We start from the raw sequence: 23,958 nt of genomic DNA, 5'->3' as shown, positions 1-23,958 counted from the left end.
AAAGGGGCAGCAAATCAGTAGCTGATTAATACTGAATTTTGGGGGCCATTTGTCTGCACTGTTGGCCCTGTCTAGGACTCTCCAGCCCTCCCTTTTTTTCCCCCTCCCTCCTTTCCTCCTTCCCTCAGCAGTGATGAATGAGGGGCCCATTGTCGAGGGATTAGAGTCGTCACGGTTACCTGTGCTTTGACAAAGTGCTCGTGATTGGTGACATAGGTGACGCTTGAAGTAGGGGGTGGGGGGGGGGGGTCCACATCTCCAAATGGACTAGCCTGCAAGCGGGGTCAGCTTCAGTTGTGCAAACTGTATCAGCGTTGTTCATCTGGATTGGGCTTCGTTGGTGGTGTTAGAATGAAAGCAGATTGACCCCCCCCACCCCACCCGGGACGCTTATTCCACCTGACAAAGATTGGCGAGGTCCCGCCAGCGATGTGACCGCACTGACACCCGAGAAGGCCGTCAACGGCCGGCGGTGGACACTGATGAATCGGCGCCGGGAGGGATCGAAGGCTGGCCTAATCAGCGCATGGATCCCCCCTGCAGCAACATTTTTCAGTTTTGTCCTACCTTATCAGTCGGGGCCCATCAGCGATGTCACAACCCACTGGGACCACCCTTTGTCACTCACGCACACCCGTTTGGTGATTATCAAAGAGGTTGTCTTGTCCTGTCCTCGTACTTTGTGGCCAACTGTGAATGCAAGATAAGATGCCGAAACGGATCTTACAGTATTTTTTTTTTTAGGTTTGACAATCTGATTGACATTTTGTTGGACTGTATACGCCGAACGGAGCACGTGTTGCTCTCTTCTTGGCAATAAAAGCGACTTTAAATTGAACGCTTGACATCATACGGATGTTTCTAGCAGTACGTGTTGTCGGACGTCAGATCCTTTGTCTGCTGAGAAAAGGGAGATCCTCGGAGGAGAAGATCCCTCCTGTCCCTCCAGGCCACAACCAGATGAAGTATGGTCAAAGAGATGTGCTTTGGTTTCAGAAGATTATGTCTGGGCGCCAGGAAGAGCCTTGACTAATGATAGTCATTTATTACAGACACAATTAAAAGCGGGCTAATTTACCGCAGCCGCACCAGCTGATTTATACTCAATGACACCCGGAGGACATAGACATGCACGCACACCCGTGAAAAGAAGAGCTTTCTTCTGCTGACTATCATAAAATGTTCTATGCATTGACATTATGCCCGCTGTAGGTGTTCAGATCTGTTCAGATCACATAGGTGATCGTATACGATAATAGTAGCGGTAAAGATTTTCGGATGACTTGTAGAAATTGGATGGATGGATGGAGAGCTCATGTTAAACACACTCCTGCCGGACAAAGCATAACTGCGCGTGTGTGTGCTTGCCAAAGGGTGAGTCAAAAGAGAGAGAGAGGAAACTGAGGCAGAGCTTTATGTCAGCAATTTCCCGGACCCACCAATAGCTCCTCAGCAAGGCATTAGGTTTCTACGGCAACAAGGCCCCGCCCCCTTGCCAGGATAGGTCATGCATGTATGCGCTGGCTCCTCCCTTTAATCCATCAGTCCTGCTCACTTGTCACAAGCTCCACCTACCTGGTGGAGTCTACCAATCCAAATCTCTCTCTCTCTCTCTCCATCTCTCTCTCTCTCATCACTCTCTCCCTCCCTCTTGCTCGCCCACAGGTGATTCAGCACTTTAAGGGTTAAGCCGGCTGCATGCTGGATCTCTGCAGAGGTGACAGATGCTTCCTATCCCACCCAGCACCACAGGGGAACTGGATACACTCAGCATACCAATGAGGCCCCCCCCCCCCTCCCTCCCCAGGTCTGACACACACAAATGCATAAATATGCATATGCGACCACCCGCACATCTACATATGTATCCAAAACAAGACGCTTTAATGCATACGCCATGTATACCTTGCTGGGCTACATAAAACCAATTCGCCATATTTACGATAAGGGTGTTTATGCACACCATTTGAACGGTTTCCCGTTTTGTACACCCAACAGATGTGCACGCTTTCCCTTCAAGCCAGAGTCGGGCAGATGTGAGCCTTTTGTCTGCACACATGACCTGCAGAAGAAGGCCATTGCACATGTACCGGCACACACACACAGAAATACACACACACGCGTGTGCACGCCAGGCGACAGCCGTTCTAAAAGTGACAGCTGTCGCTATGATGGAGCACAGGGAGAAGGGGAAGTGAAGGCTAAGCCATGGCGCAACATGGTGTCGAGGAGACCTGCTATTCATTTTCAGCTTAATATGTTCCAGCCCATTGGAAAAACATTGCAGCATATAATGTAAGCAATTTCATACGCAGCCTTCACACTCCTCGGGAAAAATGAAGAGACCAGATTTACCCAATGCTTGAGTGACTTCAAAAATAACACGCGGCCAGTGCACGGATGCATCGGCGATACGTAGCTTGTGGAAATGCGCCCGTGTTAATTATTTAGTTCCATCTGTGTTTCCGTTCCGCCTCTCTGCGCATTTAATCTCCATCATCGCATCACTCCGCCGCCGAGATGATGCCATGTCGTGAACGCGTATGCAAATATACATTTGAGACAAACATACACATTTAACGTAATGGTTTTACAGCCAGTATCATTTACAATATGGTTGAAATTCTTTTTCTAATATTTAAATGTCTTCTCCAGGAAAAAATGGCAGTTCTTCGCAGAGGATCCAAAAATGTGAGTCCCGCACTTTAAGTTACATTCAAGACTACATGTGTTGCTCCACCATTTGTGCATTTACTCACTTTATTTCTAAAAAAAATCCGCCATCTAAACTCCCACATGTGGTGGACCCCAGCCGCTTCCCTGGTATCTTCATATGGATAAATAAATGGCGTGCTTGGCAGTGGGTAAATGAATGTGCTTTCCGCCTGCGGGCCCAGATGGCAGCTCAGTCGTTTGCTTTACCTTGTTTTGTTTAATTACTACAATCAACTCTCTATTTCTTCAATTAATCACCACCAACCTGTTCCATTAGTCCCCCCCACCCACCCTCTACTGCGCCGAGCCTATCTATCTATACAGCAGCACGGCTGTGTCAAGTATGAAAACCTACACAATTATTTACATATTGATGCACCGTTTAAAAGATGCCCCCCATTGTCGAGCCATTAGCATTTTGAACAATTCAACTTTCTATGAACCTTATGATGAAGAAAAAAAAATAAGTCAGAGAATGATGATGAGGTGACGCAGAGGCCCATCAAGGTTGCACGGAGGTGGCTGATTGAGAATAAACAGGGCGGAAAGCACTTCATTACGTGCTTTTATTCTGTTATAATCACGCGCGACCATCACTCCTCGACGACACCAGGGCCCAACCGTTGACACCGGGATTGATATACCGGAAGCGGCGGGCCCCTGGAACACAATAAACAACACCATTAGCCAACGTGGCCCCGACAACGCGGTAAACCGTTATTAATTATAGTCGGCCCCGAGCAGCCTACACGTTGCATTTAATTCCCTTTAATAGTACGACAGCCTAGATGAATAGCAGGGATAATTTTTATGTCCAGATGATGCAGATGGAGTTTGTATTGGAATCCATTTGTAGAGCAAAAGAGACACACGTGTTGATTCTATTGTGGATGTCTTGCAAATTAGACACAAGGAAACAATTAATACTTTTTATTGTATCCTCTTTGCTTTTAGTGAGTCTGAACACCGTTAATCTGGTCGTCCTCACCAATCGTGTCAAAACAGACAAAAGGTCACAAAATGCAGAGCGTCAGTCAACTCTTAAGGTTTTACTGCCATCTAGCGGTAAAGGTGAATACCGCAGCTACTAAATGAAAGCGGTGAAGACCTTGTTTCTTTTTCATTCTAATACGTCAATGTGGACTCTCTAATAGGCAAAGGTTGCATTTCGAGTTAGAATAATTTGAAATATTACAAATTAATATTACAATTCAAACAACGCTCTGCTTGTGGGTGGGGGGCTTTTGCAAGTAGCGCCACCTAGTGACCTGTCATAATGTCATAAAGTGCTTTTGTCACATAATCACAATCATAATCACAAGCCTTTAATGACGACAGTCTGACTGTCATTTCAAAACACTACATCGTCTTCAGGCACTACTTTGTCGCCACCTCCCGGTCAGTCTGAGAATTGCTGCTGGCTCTTGAATCAGTGCCATGCACATGGAAATGTCGTTGCGTTTTCCCTCCTGTAGATGGCACACTTGAATGACAAATTCTTCCATGAACGGATGCGCGCGCCAGTAGCATTCGGGAGCGCGCCCGTCTCAGTTTCCAGCACGAGCGAGCCGCCTTGCCCGGGTTAAAGTTCACGGCGCGGCCGCGCCGGCGGATGATGTGGGGCCCATGTCAGAGTCTAATCTCATTTTGCAGCCACTTTTTGTACGAGTGGGCGCATGGAGAGGGCCGAGGGACGTCAGCCAATAAACAAACGGGACAGGGTAGCCAGCCACTCATTTATAACTATTAGGAACACTTAACTTTATGGCCAGGTTAAAGCCACTAGCCATTTACTATTGTGTTTTATTGGGAGATCTAGATACTGAATCACGGATATTAAATTTTGCGAATAACTGCTTTTATTAGTCATATTTACATACTTTACTGTCCCTTGCATCTTCTGATGAAGTGGACACAAACATGTTCTTGTATACCGAAAGGTCAAATAAAATACGCTTATATTGATTTTAATGCTAGTCAAACAAAAAACAATTCATGTGCATTAATATTCACCAACAAAAATGATATTTTGTATATCGGGGTCAAAATAAATGTGTTGTCAGCAGTAGTGATGTTTTAGTTTTCAAGCACAATACAAATGACATATTCATTTTCTGGAGAGTTACTCGACTCTACTAAAATCCATTTAGTTTGACCTTAAACTTAAACTACATTGTGTTGTCACACTTAAACCTACACACATGCACACACACACACACACGTTTGTATCCAAGGCTCCGCTTTGTCCTTGCAGTGCAAAGATTGCACTTGAATGATAATGGCCGACAAGCAGCACTCTCTATAATTATTATGACCTATTTGGAATGACTTATTTCCGGGTTTGGCCATATGAATCAGGCGTCTACATCATTTCCATATATTTTGGATGATAAAATCGACTTTTGGAATGTTCTGCTGAGATGTTTTGGGGGCGCACAGTTGGTTCAGAGACAACTGCCCTGATGTTTCAGACAAATGCCTTTCTTGAAAATCAGTATAGCTGTGGTTACAAATAATCCGTATATTCTAAGAGTCCAATTTTTACATCAAGTTATGTTGTACCAACATTTCTCCAGTAGTTGGCAGCAGAGGACTGAAGGTGTGCATGGAAGGCTTCAGCATAGCAACTCTTATGTTGTCATGGTGACGTCCTACCCACCCCTTTGATTGACCATGCTAAATTTATATACTATAATAATAATAATAATAATAATAATAATACAGACAAAGAGCACAAGGCACAAAAGACTGTGCTCGTGTCATCAGTTCACAAGCCAGACTGCACTTCCTGCTCTCCAGACATGAACACACACACACACACTTGCACATACACACCATGGCTGACACCAGATGGAGGTGCTGACATAGACAGTGCTGATAACTGACCCCCCTCATCATTCCTACATACACACACACACTGAAGATGGGCCTAATGTGCACATACACAAGTGTAGTCACACATTCACACACCCACACCTCATGTTATCAGCGGTCATCGGTCCCAGCTCGTGTCACATTCCTGTCCCCTTATCTGCACCTCCTTGCCCTGAGCTATAATGCTCCTCCTCCTGAGAGAAACACACAGACAAGGAGAGTCTGCAAGTGTTTGTGTGAGGGGGGGTGTGAGTGGAGATGGTTGCCTAGCGAGGGATTGTGGGAGGGGGCGTGGGTTGGAGTGGAATGTGTGGAAAGATGGTGTGGGTGCAGAGGGCAGCAGACAGGCAGCCAGCATGGCGAGAGTGACGATGGGATGGACTTGAGGAGGATGTGTGGCCTGACAACTGGGGCGAAAGTGTTTGCGATAGCATTTTGTCTTCCAAAAGTTAGCTTGATGCTAACATATTTGTCTGCATTCCCCCAGCCAGCTGCTCTCACTCATCTGGCTCTCTGCCCTCGTCCATGTTTTTGGAACTGTCTCCGAACAGCGCTTTCTCTTCTTTTGTTTTTTATTCCAGAATAAGTCGTCCGTGCTGTCCCGCAATTGGCTGGCGACTCGTCCAAGGTTTAATGTGCCTCTCTGCAAGTCAGCTGGGCTCCAGCTCACCCGTGACCCTAATGAGGACAATGGATGGATGCATGGATGGAAGTTGTCCATGCATAGAACCGCTTGAACCCAAATCAAAGTACGTTTTCAAAGTTGGCTTGGTTTTTCGTAGATTAGTTTCAAAAAAAGGGTCAGAATTTATAGCATAGTGACTAACCAGACATTTCAACATTGACAATTCAAATTTTTTTGAGGAGTAAAAAAAAATATACTTGAAGCAGCCGCCCACATTCGTATAAGCATTTAACTTCAATAAGTGTTCCCCTCACACTTAATAAAAATTTTCCCGTCTCTGCCAGAATTTCTGCGATTAATCTTACTGTCCTCCATGCTACCACTTAATAACTCCCCTTTCCCTGCGAAAAGAAGAAAGCCTGCTCCCTCGCCCGTCTCGCTGTCTAATCCCCTCGCCGCCTTCCACGCCGCATGATTGGAATTTGCTTGCGTGTAATCATATGCACAGGAGAGGAGGAGGAGGTTCTCGGACAACATTTGCCTAAGGCTTCGCGGTGCCGATCGATACGTGGTCTTAAGTTTATCTGATTTTTATCAGCGGGGCCGACAGGGGGGCAGGTCGATGTGCCGCGCCCGCGTCAAGTTGACCTTTTCAGGGACGGCGGCGAGGGAGCTCCCCCCGGGGCCCCCGCGCTCCCCTGTCACTCGGTGACTGGCACAAGTCTGTTGCGCTCAACGACAAAGTCTGCAGAGACGTCTATATCAGCGGCCGGCCCGGCTGACAGGGCCCGGCTGTTGTATTTAGAAACTGTCCTTTGGCCGTGACACTTTGCCGATGATCGTGCGCTAATTTATGCAGGCAAATCTCCTCGGTGCAAAAATGAAAGCTAATAGAGTCATTAGCTGCTAATTCAAGCTGGGATACCTTGTATAAATTGGCTTACTTTCTAAAGCCGTCCCCAGATGACACTGACACACACACACATTGCACATTCATGCTCAAAAGTGTGTTTCTGTGTAATTGTGTGAGACAAACTGTGTGTGTTCTCTGCCCTTCATCCATCGCCATGTTGCTAAAACACATCAAACGCGCCGCAAATGTCCTACTGAGGACTGGCGTGTCCGCGAGCGTCGCCATCCGAGCCCGAGAACGCGTTAGCGACGTGTTATTGTGCCGCTTGATGGCTTATTATGACATGAAATGTTTATAAGCATTGATCAGCGGCCTGAAAGTGAGAGGCATTTCATATCCTCGCTGGCCCCTGCTTAACGGCATGCTGATGGATGCGCAATGATCTCCGATACTACGCAACCGAGACCTGCACAGGCAAGCATATCAAAGACGTGCTCGCGCAAGCACAAATTTCAGCGCGCACACACAGCCTTATTTAAATTATTCTGAGACTATAGCACCAAAAAAAAATTCACAGCCGTCATTTTGATACCAGATTTGTTGCCATTGATATAAACCAGAAGCCATTTTATCAGCCCATTTCTAACGTGAAATTTTCCATGTGTTTAAGATTGTCAAGCATAAGTTGGACTGGCAGTTCTGACAAATCCTGACCGTGCCAGCGTGTGAGGGTGAAGATTCTAAAGTGCTGCTTGTTTTCCCTGGAAAGGCTCAAGGTGCTGACAGCGCGTCCAGGAAAAGGTTCCATGCAACAGATGGAAAAGGCAAAATCCATTTTCTCACCCTCCGTGCAAGTCATGTATGGGAAGAGGATCATAGACTTACTGTAAGTCCCCATGACGATTGTAAATCTTTTTATATTATTAACGACGTGTGTGAGACAAGTTGGAAAACAAGAGCCTACTCTTGTGGTTTGATATTCTCCGACTTGCTCAGACAGACACACCTCGGCGCAACCTTTAATTTAAAGACGCGAGAAATTTCATCTGCGTCCATTCGTCTTGCCGCTTCATTACCAATCAATGAGTCGCTCGTCTCGCTGTCATCGTCCGGCTGAATCGAAAATGTTACCTGCATGTCCAATTAGCGGTTCATAGCTAATTCTGCGTCCAAGCTAACGGCTAAAAGAACTTTGAGAGAGAAAGTTTGAAAGTTTTTTTTTCCCCCTCCACAAGAAATGATTCAAAGCAGATATCTGGAACGGATTCGAAGCTGTCTGCCAAGCAACGCGTCGATGCGTGATGTCACCGAGTGCAGACAAACACTCGGGACAGCAGACGAGTGGAATCCACACTCCTGCGCAGTCCCCCGTTTATTTGTTTGATTAATTTGCGCCACGGCGTGCCGTAACCTGGTTCTGTCGTGCTCCTCCTTCACAGGTTTATTTTAGCAGGGTGGTAAATGGCCCCATAATGTCACTGTAATACTGGGTCAGGTTTTTTCCAAATGCAACGGTGAGAAAAGCGGCCCGGGAGGAAGGATGAGCGGGATGGGACGAAAACGTCCCTCGTTCATCTTCAGGGGAAGCGGTGAGGGATAAGACGTGGATGCTGAAAAAAAAAAACGTGCTTACAGTTGTGACTTTGCAAGCTATTTTCGGGTTTGATTTGAGATTCCGAGACGGGCCGAGCTCAATTTGGGCCAAAAACGTCGTTTTGCTAGCAATGATGACAAAGCGTTGTCAGATGACAAGCGTTTAATTTTGCCTCGTGTCACGTCTCAGCTGTCACAATCCTTCTGAGGTCGAGGATGCAAAATGGAGACTTTCACAGTGCTTCTATAATCGGACGTGTGTAGACCCGAGGACAAGACGCGCTGAATATTCAACGCTCTGTCGCTCGGCTGTCAAATGGCGAGGAGAAAAGGGGAACTAGTCAAATTACCGCGCGTGCTCGATTCTGTCGTCTACGCTGACGCGTCTGTCAAAGATGGGAACAGTCAGTGCGAGATAGCATTTTTTTTTTCCCTCTCCCATCACTCCCTCCTCTTCCTCTCATCTTGGAGGCATCTAACCACGCATCACACGTGGAGACAAAGATGCACATCTTGTTCTTTACTCCATCACATTATTTCATGATGGATGAGAAGATCTTATTTAGTGGGCAAAGCCGTGCGGGAATGAAATTGGCTTGGAGGTGATACGAGGAAAAACAGTTGTAACTCTGATGATTAATGCTTGAGGAAATGAGAGGAACGCTAACTTCCCGTGTTCCGCTGAGGTTAGAATGCTTTGGTGCCCAACGTGGAGCCTTTAGCTAATTGGCCAAAGCATCTCACTGGGGTTTAATTAGAAGCAACTCACAGACACACCCGAATCTAGAAGCTTTTTTTTTTTTAATTACCCCCGATTTTGTTAGGAGAAAGGCTCGCTTGGAGCGCTAATTAACAAAGTAGCTGTGATGCACAAATGTATGCTTGTGCTTTTGTCACCCATACAAAGACATGAATGTGTAGCCGCGGGGGAGATCCCGTGGTGAAACTGCTGAGACACGTTAACTAGAAAGTAGAAAAGAAAGGGCAAGCAAGAAAACTGAAGGAATGTAACAAAGTGTGTGAGAGGGAGTGATGAAGATGGAAAGGTTGGTCGCCATCTTGCCAAGCTCACCTGGTTTCTATTCACCTACAGGTTTGACATCACGTCCACCAATCCAATCTTCTAACCTGGCTTTCAGAACAAGACATCTTCAGGCGCCCCCTACTGGTCAGTACGTTTAATGGAAACATTCCACCCTCACATTTTTAAAGAAATCAGACTCAAATGTACTCAAAGAAAGAACATTTGCATTAAAAGTAATATTTTTTATTTTCAAACACTTTTCCTCTTGCCAAAGTAGCAAACTGTGAACAAACAGTAACCCTTGACCTCCCACTAGTGTAATAGAATTATATGATTACAAACATAAGGGTGAACAGTCATTTTGGCCTTAATGCAATCAGAATAATTACATTTCTACATACATTGCAGCAAGCTGACAGTCGTCCCTCTCCTGGCTGACAGCAGTGAGCGCACCTTCAGCCATTCATCAGTGTCACCCCGTCGCCGCCGGGTACGGCCCGGAGCCCATCGCGTCTTCATTACAGTCCAAATAAATCTGAGGTGAGAAAAAAAAAAAGTCCACAGATGATTTATTAGCTTCCGATGGCGTCATGCTGGTTAGCATGGTCCGTCGCCACTCAAGCCCGAAGAGCCGCTTCTCAGATGTGAGTGGCGGAAATGTGAGGCGACAGAGAAATGTTAGTGAGATGATACCGGTAAGAACCGGTAAGTGCTTTTCGTGTGCTTGGGACCGATTTGCGGAGGATAGGTTTGGTACGGCCAGCTCTTGTATTGGAAACGAAACGACATGCTTTCATTGACAGACTTTTCTCTTTTCCGGTTTAACGGCCGAGACACCGGGACAGACTTGACGTGCATAAGTAAGATAAGCAGACTTACTGCGGTGTGATAAAGACACGTGGGGGATGAGAGTCAGTCAGAAACGGAGAGGTTGGATGCTCCCCTGGCTCTCAGCTCCATGTGGTATCAGGATGAGGGATTGCCTGCCAGCACTCAGCCCAAGCTTCTACTCAGACTGCACACAAGGATTCCCTACAGAAACCATTAGTCTGCGCATTAAACGCTATTAGAGCACACACACGCTCGGAGAAGAAAAAGAGGACTGGCTGTGAGAAGTTATCATCGCTGTGTTTGTGTATTTTTCTTTTGCTGCTCTTTCACTCATATTGTGTGTGCCATTGTGTTGTTTATGTGCGATCCAGGTGTAATTGGGTTGGTGACAACCCTGACAATGTGACACCTGCACTTCTCCGCTTGCTCCACCGCCCTGGCCTGGAGTCAGCTGGAGCTTCTTCAAGATCTGGAGCGACCAATCAGAGGTTAGGATGACCTCGAGGTACACCTGCATGAAAATATGTTCTGCCATTTTTATTTTTTTATTAACACGTATGCTAATTGTTGTTAGCAGGTCATTGGCGTTTCACATTTTACTTCAGCATTGAGCTTTGATTGCCTCGAGAACATTTCTTAAGGAGTCCAACTTCACTTCCTACTGCGAGTCTCAAGTGAGCGGCGCCGAAAATGGATGGACGGGTTGGACAATTAGGCGGTGAGTTGTACAACAATTGGACTTGTTTTACCTTGCCGGGAAGTAAAGGTCAGAAGGTCAAAACTGGGAGAATAGATTTAATAAGAAGCCGTGTGGTTTGCCCTGACGGCTTGTAAAGGAAAGGTTAGGAGAGGATGAGGGATGGGGGCTGCAAAGGTGAAGGTAACTTTTTGGTGGAGGGATGCTTGGGGTAAGGTAAGGGTGAGGAAACAAAGGGAAAGGCAGAGTGAGGAGAGAAGGTGTTGAGGTGGATTTGGGGGGGAGGGGTTGTGTGTGTGTGAGGTTGTGCTGGGGGTGTCAGTACAGATGCTCTGTGACCGAGTGTCACAACTCGGGCGAGGAAGCTGAATCCAACAATTAATCACCGGGCCCCTGTGCTTGTAATCAAACTGGCTCTAGCCATGATGTATGAGGCATGTCACAATTACCCAATCAAACACACACACACACACACACACAGGAGCTCTCAGAGTTGATCATGTGCACGCATGCATACACATAAGTATGAGGATGAATAGACACACGGTTAGCCTCTGGGAGATCACTCTGGCTGTCTTCCAAGGCCTCGCAGCCGCAAACAAATATCGCACAAAGCCGATGGGTTCGAATCTTAGTCAGCAGCATCGTGGTGGGCCAGTGATTAGACGAGTTGAGATGGAGAGGAAGAATTAAAAAGTGAATCTGCGGGAGTCAAAGTCTAATGAGGGAGACAGTGAATAATGCGAGCGGAAGACGGATGAAAAGACGGGACGAGTCCGGGAGACACGCGAGGGGTGAGGTCGCAAATTAGCCAATCACGGCGGCGATAACGAGGGAGAGATAGCAGGAAGTGATGGCTGAGGAGGAGGAGGAGGAAGGATGAACAGGGTGGGGGGGGGAGTCCGTGGGGATGGCTGGGCTGGTGAGGATGAAGCTCTTGGTCAGCGCTTTCCAGGGAAGATGGCGAGCAGGCCAGCTGACAGGATGAATAATTTAGGACGAGGTGTGGACATTGATCCCACGATGCACTTGTGCCTGACCGCAATGTGCCAAACACATTTCCTCACATGTGCAATCACGTCCTTTAGACTGCCATCAAGCTTTCACCGCATATTTCTGCACCATACACGTCTTATTTGTGTATTTTAATCATTTATTATTATTTTTTTATGCATTCTGTCCAATTTGTGCGACTGTACTCACATTGTCAATGTTTCAATCCCCGCTGTGAATGTCGCCGCCTCTCAGTAGCCTGCTCCTTCCTGTTTGGTCCGTTCACTTCCTGTCGACGCAGCCTGATACTTCCTGGTTGACTCGCATGTCTTTGACCCCTGCTAGGTTTTGGCCGCCAAGCTAAACACAACTGCTTCCACTCCACTTCTATAAGCAAAGAAATACATTTTTAGATCTCTGATAACCAAAAAAACAGTCATAACAACCACGACTAATTTGAATATTTTTTGGTTTTAAACCTTAGCTAGTCTTGACTTCCCTCAGGCCGATCATTTTTTAACGGCGCGGAACAATGTTTCTCCCGAATCTCTGCGGCTTTTCAGACACCTCTCCTCTTCATTCATCACACAGCCTGAACAAGTGACCGAAGAATGACCTCGCTCGCTCGCACACACGCGCGCACATGCACGTACACACACCCGGCAAATGCACAAACACGGCATCAACTCGCACAAAAGCGCGATTAATTCATCACAAACGACGGATACCTTGGAACACATGCCCAAACACGCATGTGGGGGTACACACACAAACACACACATATTCCCATCACATCCGTTACAGATGGCTTCGCCTCCTCCTCCATCCTAAATGAATATAAATATGTCTGCCTGACATCATTCATCTGCCAGGGAGAATTGTGCACTTCCGCTTTCTGCCAGCAGAGGCAGCATTGTCCCTCCGGTGTCAAAAAAGAATCACAACCGTTTGATCCAAAACAGTCAGCTGGGCTCAAAGATAAAACGAATCCCTTTTTCCTGCCGTCCTCATCAAATTATCGACAGAATTTCCTCTTCTTCTGAATAGGTTTTATTCGCTAACCATCTCGCTGATGCTATCTCCCTCTCTTGACAGGAAGTGTTCACAATAAAGTATTAGAAAGCCCATTAGCGGCACTTTCCAGCGCCACGGAGCCAGCGGCAACCCGATATCATCGGCGAATCCCAATGAAGATGATGGCCAGATGACAAGTGAGTGAAGGAGGTGAGAAAGGGAACAGATAACACTGATGGGGACAAAATGAATCCAAAGGGAGAGTGAGAGATACTTAAGTAGATTTTTTTTTTTAAGAGAAAAGCGGCACAGGCTCCAAATATTAATTATAGGACCATTTTTTTGGACTTGCACCTGTTTAGAGTCTGCTAGGACACCCACAATGACGAGAAGTTCATGTGTAGTGCTTGCTAAGTCCTTTGGGAGGCAACAGCGGTTTCACGTTGAAATAGCTGCTGGCAATGTGCACTCCATATGTCATTAAAAGCCATTAGGGGAAACACTAGATTAACATTACAACTGGAGTGGTGTCTGAAAGTTTTTACATTATCTTTGATATCCACTTAATATTAAAATTGAGGTCCATATAATAGTACAATGCACAATTTTCATGCTCATACAGGTCAGCATACCTGTCTACACAAACCACCACTAGGGGCAGTAGAGGAGCATAATAGATGTCCATCTATTGGACCTGCTCTATTGTGTCTGTATGTTTTGTGACAAAAACATTGTTGGCGTCCATTACGGCTTGTCCACATCAAATCAAAATCTAATAGTCGGGAAGGGAATTTTTCAACTCAGGTAGCCATGCAGCCTCCGGTAAAGCAGAAAGCAATATGTCTGCATAGAGGTCAGGTGGAGGTCAGTGTGGAGTGTCTGTCCTCCTCCTCTCATTCCTGTGACAAAAGAGAGCCAGTTTGGTTGCCAGGGAAACAGGCTTCTTCCATGGCCATGCAGGAACACGTGGGGACGGGCTTTGTTTCGCCGGTGATGAAACGCCCGCCGTGTGCATTTTTAATCGGATGACTCGTGCTCTCCGTTCCGAGGGCTCATCTAGTAAAGCCTGATTATGTTGGGTGACACTGATGGTTTTGCTTGTTTTATCACGGCGCCCCTTCCTGACGCATGCGAGCAGCTGAGAGCACAGATAGTCCCGGCAAACAGCTCGGGCGACTAGTAAAGCAAGATGCACCTGGCCAAATAAACACTTTCCACGCACAACGCGTGCATTAGGCCAGAGCACACAATTGGGTTTTGTCCTTTGTCGTATCTGAGCGAACACTACTGTTTGGCTTAGCACGACGGGAGGGGTAAAAATGGCCGATCACTATGGCAACGGTGTGTGCCGTTCTGCTACAGCTGTGATGTATATGGTGACACTTTTGACCCTCTGGTGAACTCTATAACGCAAGCTAGAGCGTGGCTGCTGCTAATTTAAATTGCATTGTGTTAACATAACTGTGTATATATGATAAATATATATGTACATATTATTTCCACAGCAATTTTGACCTTGGTTCACCTGGGTTTATTTAGCCCTCATTTTGTTTTCCGCTCCCACTCGGTTATTGTCACACAACACTTCCTCAAAGTGGCACGCCATTTTCACTGGCATTTAAAGTCATGCATGTTGTCTCACATGTAGGGAAGGGTCAAATCCAAAACACATGTGCAAGAGGTCCTTCCCTCCAGTGACGCTCTTCTGCACGTGACAAAGGACGTGGAAAGGTCACCTAACTTCACGGGCCCTCCCTCGCACACAAACGCTTACGTCACGGGCCACACAAAGCAACGCAACACTTGCATGAGCTCCTTCAATCAGCACTTGTCTCCTCATGTCTGGTTTCTTTTTGCAGACGTGGAGGGTGTCTTCTGCATATCTACCACTAGGAGTGCTGCAGCTTAGCAGTTGGAGAGCACTGAATGTTCCACAGCTGCTGCTGCCGCTGCCTCACTCTGATCATCCGCAGAGGAGCTGACACTCCATAAATGCACACGTTCTTAATCATCCACATTGTTGCTTTTGATTGGGGAACAATTGATTCCACATGGTGCAAACATCTACTATATGGGACATGTTAATAGCTACGCTAACCCGGAATACTAGATTTAGGGTTTAAAGCTAGGGTTAGGGTTTAGTTGTATACTTCCTCTTTGTGCAGCCAAAAACACAACAGTGGTTACACACAAACACGCACACTGATCCACAGCCCCTCCTTCCCCTGTCACTGCCAGTGGTCCTGCCACCAATGTTGAGCAGGTGACCTTTTCTTTCGGCTAATCCACACCAAAAAGCCCTAATTACTGCTGCCGCTCCACCAACCTCTGCTGTCCCAATAATCAATACAGCCGATTGACCGGCAGATCACCCCGTCAACACGCCGGCGCCATACATGTGGCTTAACATCATGTGTGCACATGATGGCATTTGCAAAGAAGACAAAGTTTCCTCATCTGTGTTGTTGTTGTTGACAAACGGGCCGTGAAATGCTTACTACAGGAGCATCAACGACAACACACACACAAAAAATCAGAAACAATGTTATCAGGCAGGAGAAGGAAGTTCCATTTTTGATTGTAGCTACAACAACACAGTGAGAACTCCATTTCCTCCCATGTTCTTTCACTCCTTGTCACTCTCGCTGACAGACTTTGATTGCACGAGACAAGTTAATGAAAAGCTACAACGGAGGAAGAAGGCTGCACCTGCCAGTGAGCCAGCCGGCGTGCATACCTGCAGGCGCGTTTGGGAGCTTGTCTTCGGGTCCTCGGGTGCTATCGCAGCCATGACGAGGGACTTGCGGAGTGATGAGAAGTGCAGGATACGCTTGCCTAATGTGGCAAAAAAGACTGAGGTAAAAAAAGAAAATGACACAAAGATGTTATTTTGAACGTATTGTCACAATACTAAAATACATATATGCTGATTAAAAATTGCGTTTGTCAATTTCAATCAAGACAATTTGGCTCTTGTGCTTTTTCCTGATTTTTGAAAATTAAAAAAAAATTAGGTCAAGACACTAAACTACACTTGCGGCTTTGTGAGTATTTTTAATATTATTTTTATTTTTTTTAACATTTATTTATTAATAGATAGTTTTAATATTCAATTATTTTTTATTAATTATTTGATTATTTAGTATTGAATGAAAATCAAATCATCTCATTGAAACAACCACCGTGCTGCACTACTCAGTGTGGTCGCCACGGTAACAAATAAAAGCAGCATTTTGTTCCCGCCGTACTGACCCGCAATCAGCTGTGGTTAATCTACGAGCGTTGAGCTGGGTCAAAAGGAGTCAATAACTCGCGTGCTGTCATTGTTATGACGCAAGGATCTTAACCTTAGAGGGCTCCCATATTTTAATTCTCGCGTTGGGTAATTAGAAAACAGTCGCGGATGATAAAGTGGCCAGCTGAATTCCCTCAAGTAGCAATCCGTTAGGCTATAATGCTATCTAACGACATCAATAGCAACATCACCTTGATATACTGGCTGCACTGGTGGATTTCCAAAGTGTCCTATCGGCGTTAAAGCTGCAATAAATAAACCGTGCGGTGTCTTGTATAGAGCAAAATGGCCGTCGTATATCTGCGGATGTTAACTGATTCAATAACAGTGACTTGACGATTGTCTTCTAGTCAGTAACAATCAATGTACGTTGGTGATCCATAGGTGCTCGTGGGTTTCGATAAAAATGTTTTTTTTTTTTCTTCTAAATCTAAATTGAGCTATTTTGATGTAATTAAACATTTTGTGTGTGTGCTGCAACCCCGCAGAGAGCTGCCCCAGTCAGGCCGACCCGCTGAGTGAAAGCCTGTGCTAATGTTTAGTTTTCGGGGTGAAGAAGAAGGTGAGGAGGGGGGAGGAGGAGGAAGGAGGAAAGGATGAGCGGATGACAAGGTTGAAGTTGGCCGCTTCGACCGAGAGTAAAGAGAAGTCTGAAGGGAGGGCGGGACGGGTCAGAGAGGAGCGACGGCCGAGAGGGAGGGAGGGAAGGAAGGATGAAAGGTCCGAGCGGGACGGCGTTTTCGGGGAGAGGTCCCACTCGGTCTCGTCAGTCAGCCGTCGCCGGCTGACACCTGAACCTCCGCTGACCCGGTCGTGACTGCCCCTGCGGTACAGGAGATATCATGAGGGGGGCTCACCTTTGCCCTTTCAATCGCCACCACGGCTTGCTCCAAAGAGCTTCACCCGAATCCTTCACACCTTCATTCCTTTGCACCTCAGACCTATGAAAAAAAAATAATGTGGCCTTTATGTTAAATTGCAATATATTTCCTTTGTGTTGAACTAATGGGACCTCAAAAGCAGACGAATGACCGCAACACACACGTACTTGCTTCCCAGGAGAGCGAGGCCTAATCCCGGGTTTACATTGTTAGGACAACAGGGATAATCCTGCTAACAGGGTGTTTATCTAGAAAGCACAACCAGTGAATCCTTAAAACACGCAGTATCGACCAAAATCAGAACGCAGGCGAGACTGCAGAAAAAAGAACTGTAAGAAGAAAATGAAGAGAGACAAACAGAAGTGGGAATTAATGGGAAGTGACAGAAGATGATAAAGGAAGGGAGATGGTTGGTGTGTGGATGAAAGAAGGTCTGAGCTGTCAAGCATGCAGATGAGAGCGTGATGGCATCAATGCAGGACAGGACACGGGCGGCGGCGGCGTTCCCTGCGGACCACGCACAACACATACGCCAAAGAGCATTTAAGCCTTCATTAGCCATCAAAAACACGGAGCAGTCAAGAATGCTAATATGATAATACTCCAAGCCACGCTGGGACTTAAGAGTCACATTAGGAGGAATCTGCTCTCAGGATTCAATCGGTGCAAAGTGATCATCATATGGCATTCAAATTAAACTACACTCAAATATTTGCTAGCAGACTTAAGAGTTGTGTCTCATCATCAGAGGTCAATTGTGAACTTCAGTGGCTAGCTGCCACTTTTGTATCTAACGCAGCATGTCACAATAATGCCGCGTCTGGCGTTAACTTCCTCGCTGCTGAGCCAAGAGAAGGGTGGGGGTGATATCGGCAGAAAGGCTCCAAGTTTAGCATGCATGTCAGAGCCTAGGGACGCTCCCTGAGCCAAATGCCAGTCTATAGATCGCAGAGGGGACTAAAGATCACATCATCGTCCACCCGGACATTGGTGACACCGGACAGCGAGGCTGGAGCGAATGATCCCTGCCAGGACGAGCTGTTATAGACAGCCGCTGTCATTACAGGGCAAACATGTGCACAATACCCCCACCGCCACATCTCCTCCGCACACACACATAGGCGGTGATGGCGAGGTTATAGACAAGTGCTGTCATTCGAAGAGTCTCTATGGAGTTGAAACGGTAACGACCACTCGGGACGAAGGGGGGGCAGGTGAGCAGGGAAGAGGTCGGCACCAGGTTTACACGCAAAAGTAGTCCGATTTTGTAAAAATCAGCTCAAATGTTACCTTCTGTGTTCACGCCCACAACGGCGCCAATGCACTTTTTTTTGTTAAACTCCATACTAAATTTTCCAATAATCCAAGTCATGTAAAGTAATTCTATTTTGTCTTTAATTCCAACTCTTCTAGGCCATAAAGAACAAACCAGTGTCGTTTTATACTGTCTCTTGTTACCAAGCAGTTGCTAGGCAACCATCAGAAAACAGCCACAGTGCTCAACTAAGCCAACAAGCTACCGGACTAATCTTTTATGTCAACCGCAGAGATAACAACAATCTTTATCAGAAAGCAAGCATAGATTATTCTCAATGAGTCTAACAATATTTAAAGAAAAAAAAAGTGTAGTCAGCAACTCTCAATGTGTAAATAAAGGCGATTGGCTAACTTGCAGAATAAGGAAGTGATCGTTGACACAGACGAAGCGTTTGAAAGGCTCCACTTCACATCAATTTGTCTGGATTTGCGCCCATCGCTCGTGTGAGATGCAAATCTCGACCGGTCCTTGCCTAAAGGGGACAGGCCAGTCAGTCTATCAGCGCATAGTTTCAAGACGCTTCCCACAGCGAGATGCGTTTGCTTCAGGGCGTTTACCAACGACAGGCTTAGAGTTACACCGCTGACACTTCTCACCTGTCACTAAAACATCTCTTTCAATCTCAACACAACCTGCTTTAGAATACACATCGACTTTCTGATTGGCAACTGAGTCCAAATATTAGAAACAGCTCTGATTACGCCAAAGATAATCAACAATGGAATATTAATTCTCGCTGTCACTGTCAATCAAATCGTTTGACACCTCTTAAATAATGATCATCACACAAATTGCTGCCTTTATCTCATCCCGGATTGTGTTTCCAGCTAGCACGTGAGCGCCATTCTTCTTTCTGTGCGTGGAGCAGACAGGTGGCTCAGGTAAGCTAAAACATCACGCCATGATCCCAACACTGTCTAACATGAAGATATTTTATCTTTTCAGCCTTGGGCCTTGAACGTGGAGTAAGCCACTGTAGCACTTTTTTTTTCTTCCACGATATGTTAGCAATTACGACCTAGAGGCGATGTGGCAACACGTGCTACTTCAACCGTCAGAAGAACAAAGCCTCAGGTCCTCCATATCAAAGTCTTGGCTCAGACTGCAGAGTGTTATTGACAAGAGTGCTGCTGGCGCTGCAGTTTAGACGTCGAGGCCACGGTTCAGCTGTGTGTGTTTAACAGCTTTGCAAAGTAACCACAAGCAACCAAGGAAAGATTTGACGATATTTGATGCGTTGTGATCATCAATGCATGGAAGCACGATCAATTGTTTTTTTTAAATAATTACTAGTTCTACTTTGCTTTCCATGCAAGCAGAGATGTCAAAGTCTTATCATATCAACAACTCCTTTTCGCAATCTCATGCTAACAAAATGGAAGCTTTAATGTGAGGTTGTTTGGGAGGTTGTCATAGCAACAACAATGCCACCCGTTTGTTTGTTTGCATTGGTTAAACTCCGAGGTCACGCTTGAATGGCACAGGAGCTGCCAAGGAGGTGATGGGTGTGTCCAAAACATTGGAAGTGACTCATTCATTTAGTAGGTGAAATGTTAAACGTGTGACTGGGGAGGAACTGATGTCCTAATAACTTCCCTAATGAAGTGGCCTGTGTGTTGAGGTACACTACACGAGGTAAAAATAAATAAATGAATAAATAAATAAGAAAGTGTAGTGAACGATTCTTTTGAACAAATCTTTTGAGTCAACTGATTCTAAAGATTCAGTTCACTTAAGGAACAGGAATGCATATCACTAGTACAAAAGAGTGCAGACGGCCAAGGTCTGCCAGGTCGAAATAGCCGACTGGTTAGTGACACGGGCTCTTGCTCAGTAAGACCTTGGTTCGATCCCAGGTGAAAGCATATACCTGAATGGGTTTTTAGAATTGGAACCTCTCTTTGAATGCATAACAAATGAAAGTATTTGTGTGTAAATACATAAGGTGGCCCCGCCCCCCAAGTTGTAGGGGAGGGGCGAAGAGAGTGAGGATTTCAAAGTAGTGAAATTGCAGTAGATATATTGGATAACAATATTTAGGCGTATATATGCATGTTATTTAAAAACTACTATAAGTGTTACACCACTATACTATACTATACTATAATGTTTACCAGCTCAGTGGCCTAAGAGGAGAGTGTCCGCCCTGAGATTGGGAGGTTGGGGGTTCAAACCCCCAGCCGGGTCATACCAGTGACCATCATCAAAATGGTACCCATTTCTTCCCTGCTTGGCACTCAGTGTAAGGGGTTGAAATGGGGCCCCCCCTGCTGCCCACGATCATTGGGACTTCAATTTATAAAATCAAGATTACCCAAAGAGAAGCATAATCTCCGTTTGCATAATGGCGCATCCCTTCATGCACTAAAGTTAGCCGTTTGCTTGGAGAAAATGTGGATAAAAGAAGTGGTGTTTCAGTGAGCGGTTCTTTCTTTCCTTGGTAAATCCTAAATCGACATGCATATATATATAATTGACAATTGTTCTCAAAGCATCCCCTGATCTTAAGCTCCCAAGAGAGCAAGGAAAAACTAAAAATAAAAACGTGGCGCAAAAAACATTGGGGACCACTGATCTATACTATTCGCTTGTCAGCTACTCCATAAAACCATATATTTTCTATGTAACACAAGCGAGGCTTCCATAGTGTAGCGGTTAGTGCGCTGAGCTCTCACCTCAACAACCTGGGTTCGAATCTCAGTAGGACTTAAGTATTTTATCATAGAAAATTTGCCACAGTGGCTCATGAGCTGCTCCATAAAACTATACATATTCCAGGGAATGTAAGCGAAGGTTCCGTAGTGTAGTGGTTAGTGCGCTGACCTCTCACCCCAGCAACCTGGGTTCGAATCTCAGTGGGACCTAGGAATTTTATCATAGAACGTTTGCCACAGTGGCCCATGAGCTGATCCATAAAACCATACATGTTCCAGGTAATGTAAGCCAAGGTTCCATAGTGTAGTGGTTAGTGCGCTGAGCTCTCACCCCAGCAACCTGGGTTCGAATCTCAGTGGGACCTAAGAATTTTGTCATAGAAAATTTGCCACAGTGGCCCATGAGCTGATCCATAAAACCATACATGTTCCAGGTAATGTAAGCGAAGGTTCCATAGTGTAGTGGTTAGTGCGCTGAGTGCTCACCCTAGCAACCTGGGTTCGAATCTCAGTGGGACCTAAGAATTTTGTCATAGAAAATTTGCCACAGTGGCTCATGAGCTGATCCATAAAACCATACATGTTCCAGGCAATGTAAGCGAAGGTTCCATAGTGAAGTGGTTAGTGTGCTGAGCTCTCACCCAAGCAACCTGGGTTCGAATCTCAGTGGGACCTAAGAATTTTGTCATAGAAAATTTGCCACAGTGGCTCATGAGCTGATCCATAAAACCATACATGTTCCAGGCAATGTAAGCGAAGGTTCCATAGTGTAGTGGTTAGTGCGCTGAGCTCTCACCCCAGCAACCTGGATTCGAATCTCAGTGGGAAGTAAGAATTTTGTCATAGAAAATTTGCCACAGTGGCTCATGAGCTGGTCCATAAAACCATACATGTTCCAGGCAATGTAAGCGAAGGTTCCATAGTGTAGTGGTTAGTGCGCTGAGCTCTCACCCAAGCAACCTGGGTTCGAATCTCAGTGGGACCTAAGAATTTTGTCATAGAAAATTTGCAACCCTAGGGTTAGAGCTAGGGTTAGGGTTAGAGCTAGGGTTAGGGTTAGGGCTAGAGCTAGGGTTAGGGTTAGAGCTAGGGTTAGGGTTAGAGTTAGGGTTAGGGCTAGGGTTAGAGTTAGTGCTAGGGTTAGGGTTAGAGTTAGGGTTAGAGCTAGGGTTAGGGTTAGAGCTAGGGTTAGGGTTAGAGTTAGGGTTAGGGTTAGGGTTAGAGTTAGGGTTAGAGTTAGAGTTAGGGTTAGGGTTAGAGTTAGGGTTAGAGTTAGGGTTAGGGTTAGGGTTAGGGTTAGAGTTAGAGTTAGGGTTAGAGTTAGAGTTAGGGTTAGGGTTAGGGTTAGGGTTAGAGTTAGGGTTAGAGTTAGAGTTAGAGTTAGAGTTAGAGTTAGGGTTAGGGTTAGGGTTAGAGTTAGAGTTAGGGTTAGGGTTAGGGTTAGAGTTAGGGTTAGGGTTAGAGTTAGAGTTAGAGTTAGGGTTAGGGTTAGGGTTAGAGTTAGAGTTAGAGTTAGGGTTAGGGTTAGGGTTAGGGTTAGAGTTAGAGTTAGGGTTAGGGTTAGGGTTAGAGTTAGAGTTAGGGTTAGGGTTAGGGTTAGGGTTAGGGTTAGGGTTAGGGTTAGGGTTAGGGTTAGGGTTAGAGTTAGGGTTAGGGTTAGGGTTAGGGTTAGAGTTAGAGTTAGAGTTAGGGTTAGGGTTAGGGTTAGGGTTAGAGTTAGAGTTAGAGTTAGGGTTAGAGTTAGAGTTAGGGTTAGGGTTAAGGTTAGAGCTAGGGTTAGGGTTAGAGCTAGGGCTAGGGTTAGGGTTAGAGTTAGGGTTAGGGTTAGAGCTAGGGCTAGGGTTAGGGTTAGAGTTAGGGTTAGAGTTAGAGTTAGGGTTAGAGTTAGGGTTAGAGTTAGTGTTAGGGTTAGAGTTAGGGTTAGGGTTAGAGTTAGAGTTAGGGTTAGGGTTAGAGTTAGGGTTAGGGTTAGAGTTAGGGTTAGAGCTAGGGTTAGGGTTAGAGTTAGGGTTAGAGTTAGAGTTAGGGTTAGGGTTAGGGTTAGGGTTAGGGTTAGAGTTAGAGTTAGGGTTAGAGTTAGGGTTAGGGTTAGAGTTAGAGTTAGGGTTAGAGCTAGGGTTAGGGTTAGAGCTAGAGCTAGGGTTAGGGTTAGGGTTAGGGTTAGAGTTAGAGTTAGGGTTAGGGTTAGGGTTAGAGTTAGAGTTAGGGTTAGGGTTAGGGTTAGAGTTAGGGTTAGAGTTAGAGTTAGGGTTAGGGTTAGAGTTAGAGTTAGAGTTAGAGTTAGGGTTAGGGTTAAGGTTAAGGTTAGGGTTAGGGTTAGAGCTAGGGCTAGGGTTAGGGTTAGAGCTAGAGTTAGGGTTAGGGTTAGGGTTAGAGCTAGGGCTAGGGTTAGGGTTAGAGCTAGAGTTAGGGTTAGAGTTAGAGTTAGGGTTAGAGTTAGGGTTAGAGTTAGTGTTAGGGTTAGGGTTAGAGTTAGGGTTAGGGTTAGAGTTAGAGTTAGAGTTAGAGTTAGGGTTAGGGTTAGAGTTAGGGTTAGGGTTAGAGTTAGGGTTAGAGCTAGGGTTAGGGTTAGAGTTAGGGTTAGAGTTAGA

General features: G+C 45.8%; 2 long non-coding RNA genes across 9 annotated transcripts; one reads left to right on the top strand and one right to left on the bottom strand.

Moving 5' to 3' along the window:
- The first annotated feature begins 1,968 nt into the window (after nt 1-1,968).
- On the top strand, nt 1,969-20,395 carry LOC125987117 (uncharacterized). The gene is made up of 13 exons (XR_007487890.2): nt 1,969-2,295; nt 2,656-2,691; nt 6,171-6,338; nt 7,738-7,953; nt 9,754-9,828; nt 10,093-10,224; nt 10,887-11,020; nt 11,090-11,233; nt 13,301-13,429; nt 14,868-14,950; nt 15,079-16,077; nt 19,541-19,594; nt 19,659-20,395. It is a non-coding gene; the product is annotated as an uncharacterized lncRNA (long non-coding RNA).
- LOC125987118 (uncharacterized) lies at nt 9,912-21,376 on the bottom strand. 8 transcript variants are annotated; one of them, XR_011085843.1, is made up of 6 exons: nt 20,828-21,376; nt 17,372-17,455; nt 15,957-16,072; nt 12,416-12,592; nt 10,564-11,026; nt 9,912-10,219 (listed from the first exon to the last, which is right to left on the bottom strand). It is a non-coding gene; the product is annotated as an uncharacterized lncRNA (long non-coding RNA). The 8 variants fall into 8 exon arrangements; XR_011085844.1 differs by having other exon boundaries at nt 15,957-16,054; XR_011085846.1 differs by lacking the exon at nt 20,828-21,376 and adding an exon at nt 18,686-19,547 and having other exon boundaries at nt 10,564-12,247.
- Nucleotides 21,377-23,958: the final 2,582 nt, after the last annotated feature.

Source organism: Syngnathus scovelli, chromosome 19 (assembly GCF_024217435.2).
Source record: "Syngnathus scovelli strain Florida chromosome 19, RoL_Ssco_1.2, whole genome shotgun sequence".
NCBI lineage: Eukaryota > Metazoa > Chordata > Actinopteri > Syngnathiformes > Syngnathidae > Syngnathus > Syngnathus scovelli.
Note: the sequence above shows the minus strand (reverse complement) of the source record. Positions and strands in the feature narration are given on the sequence as shown.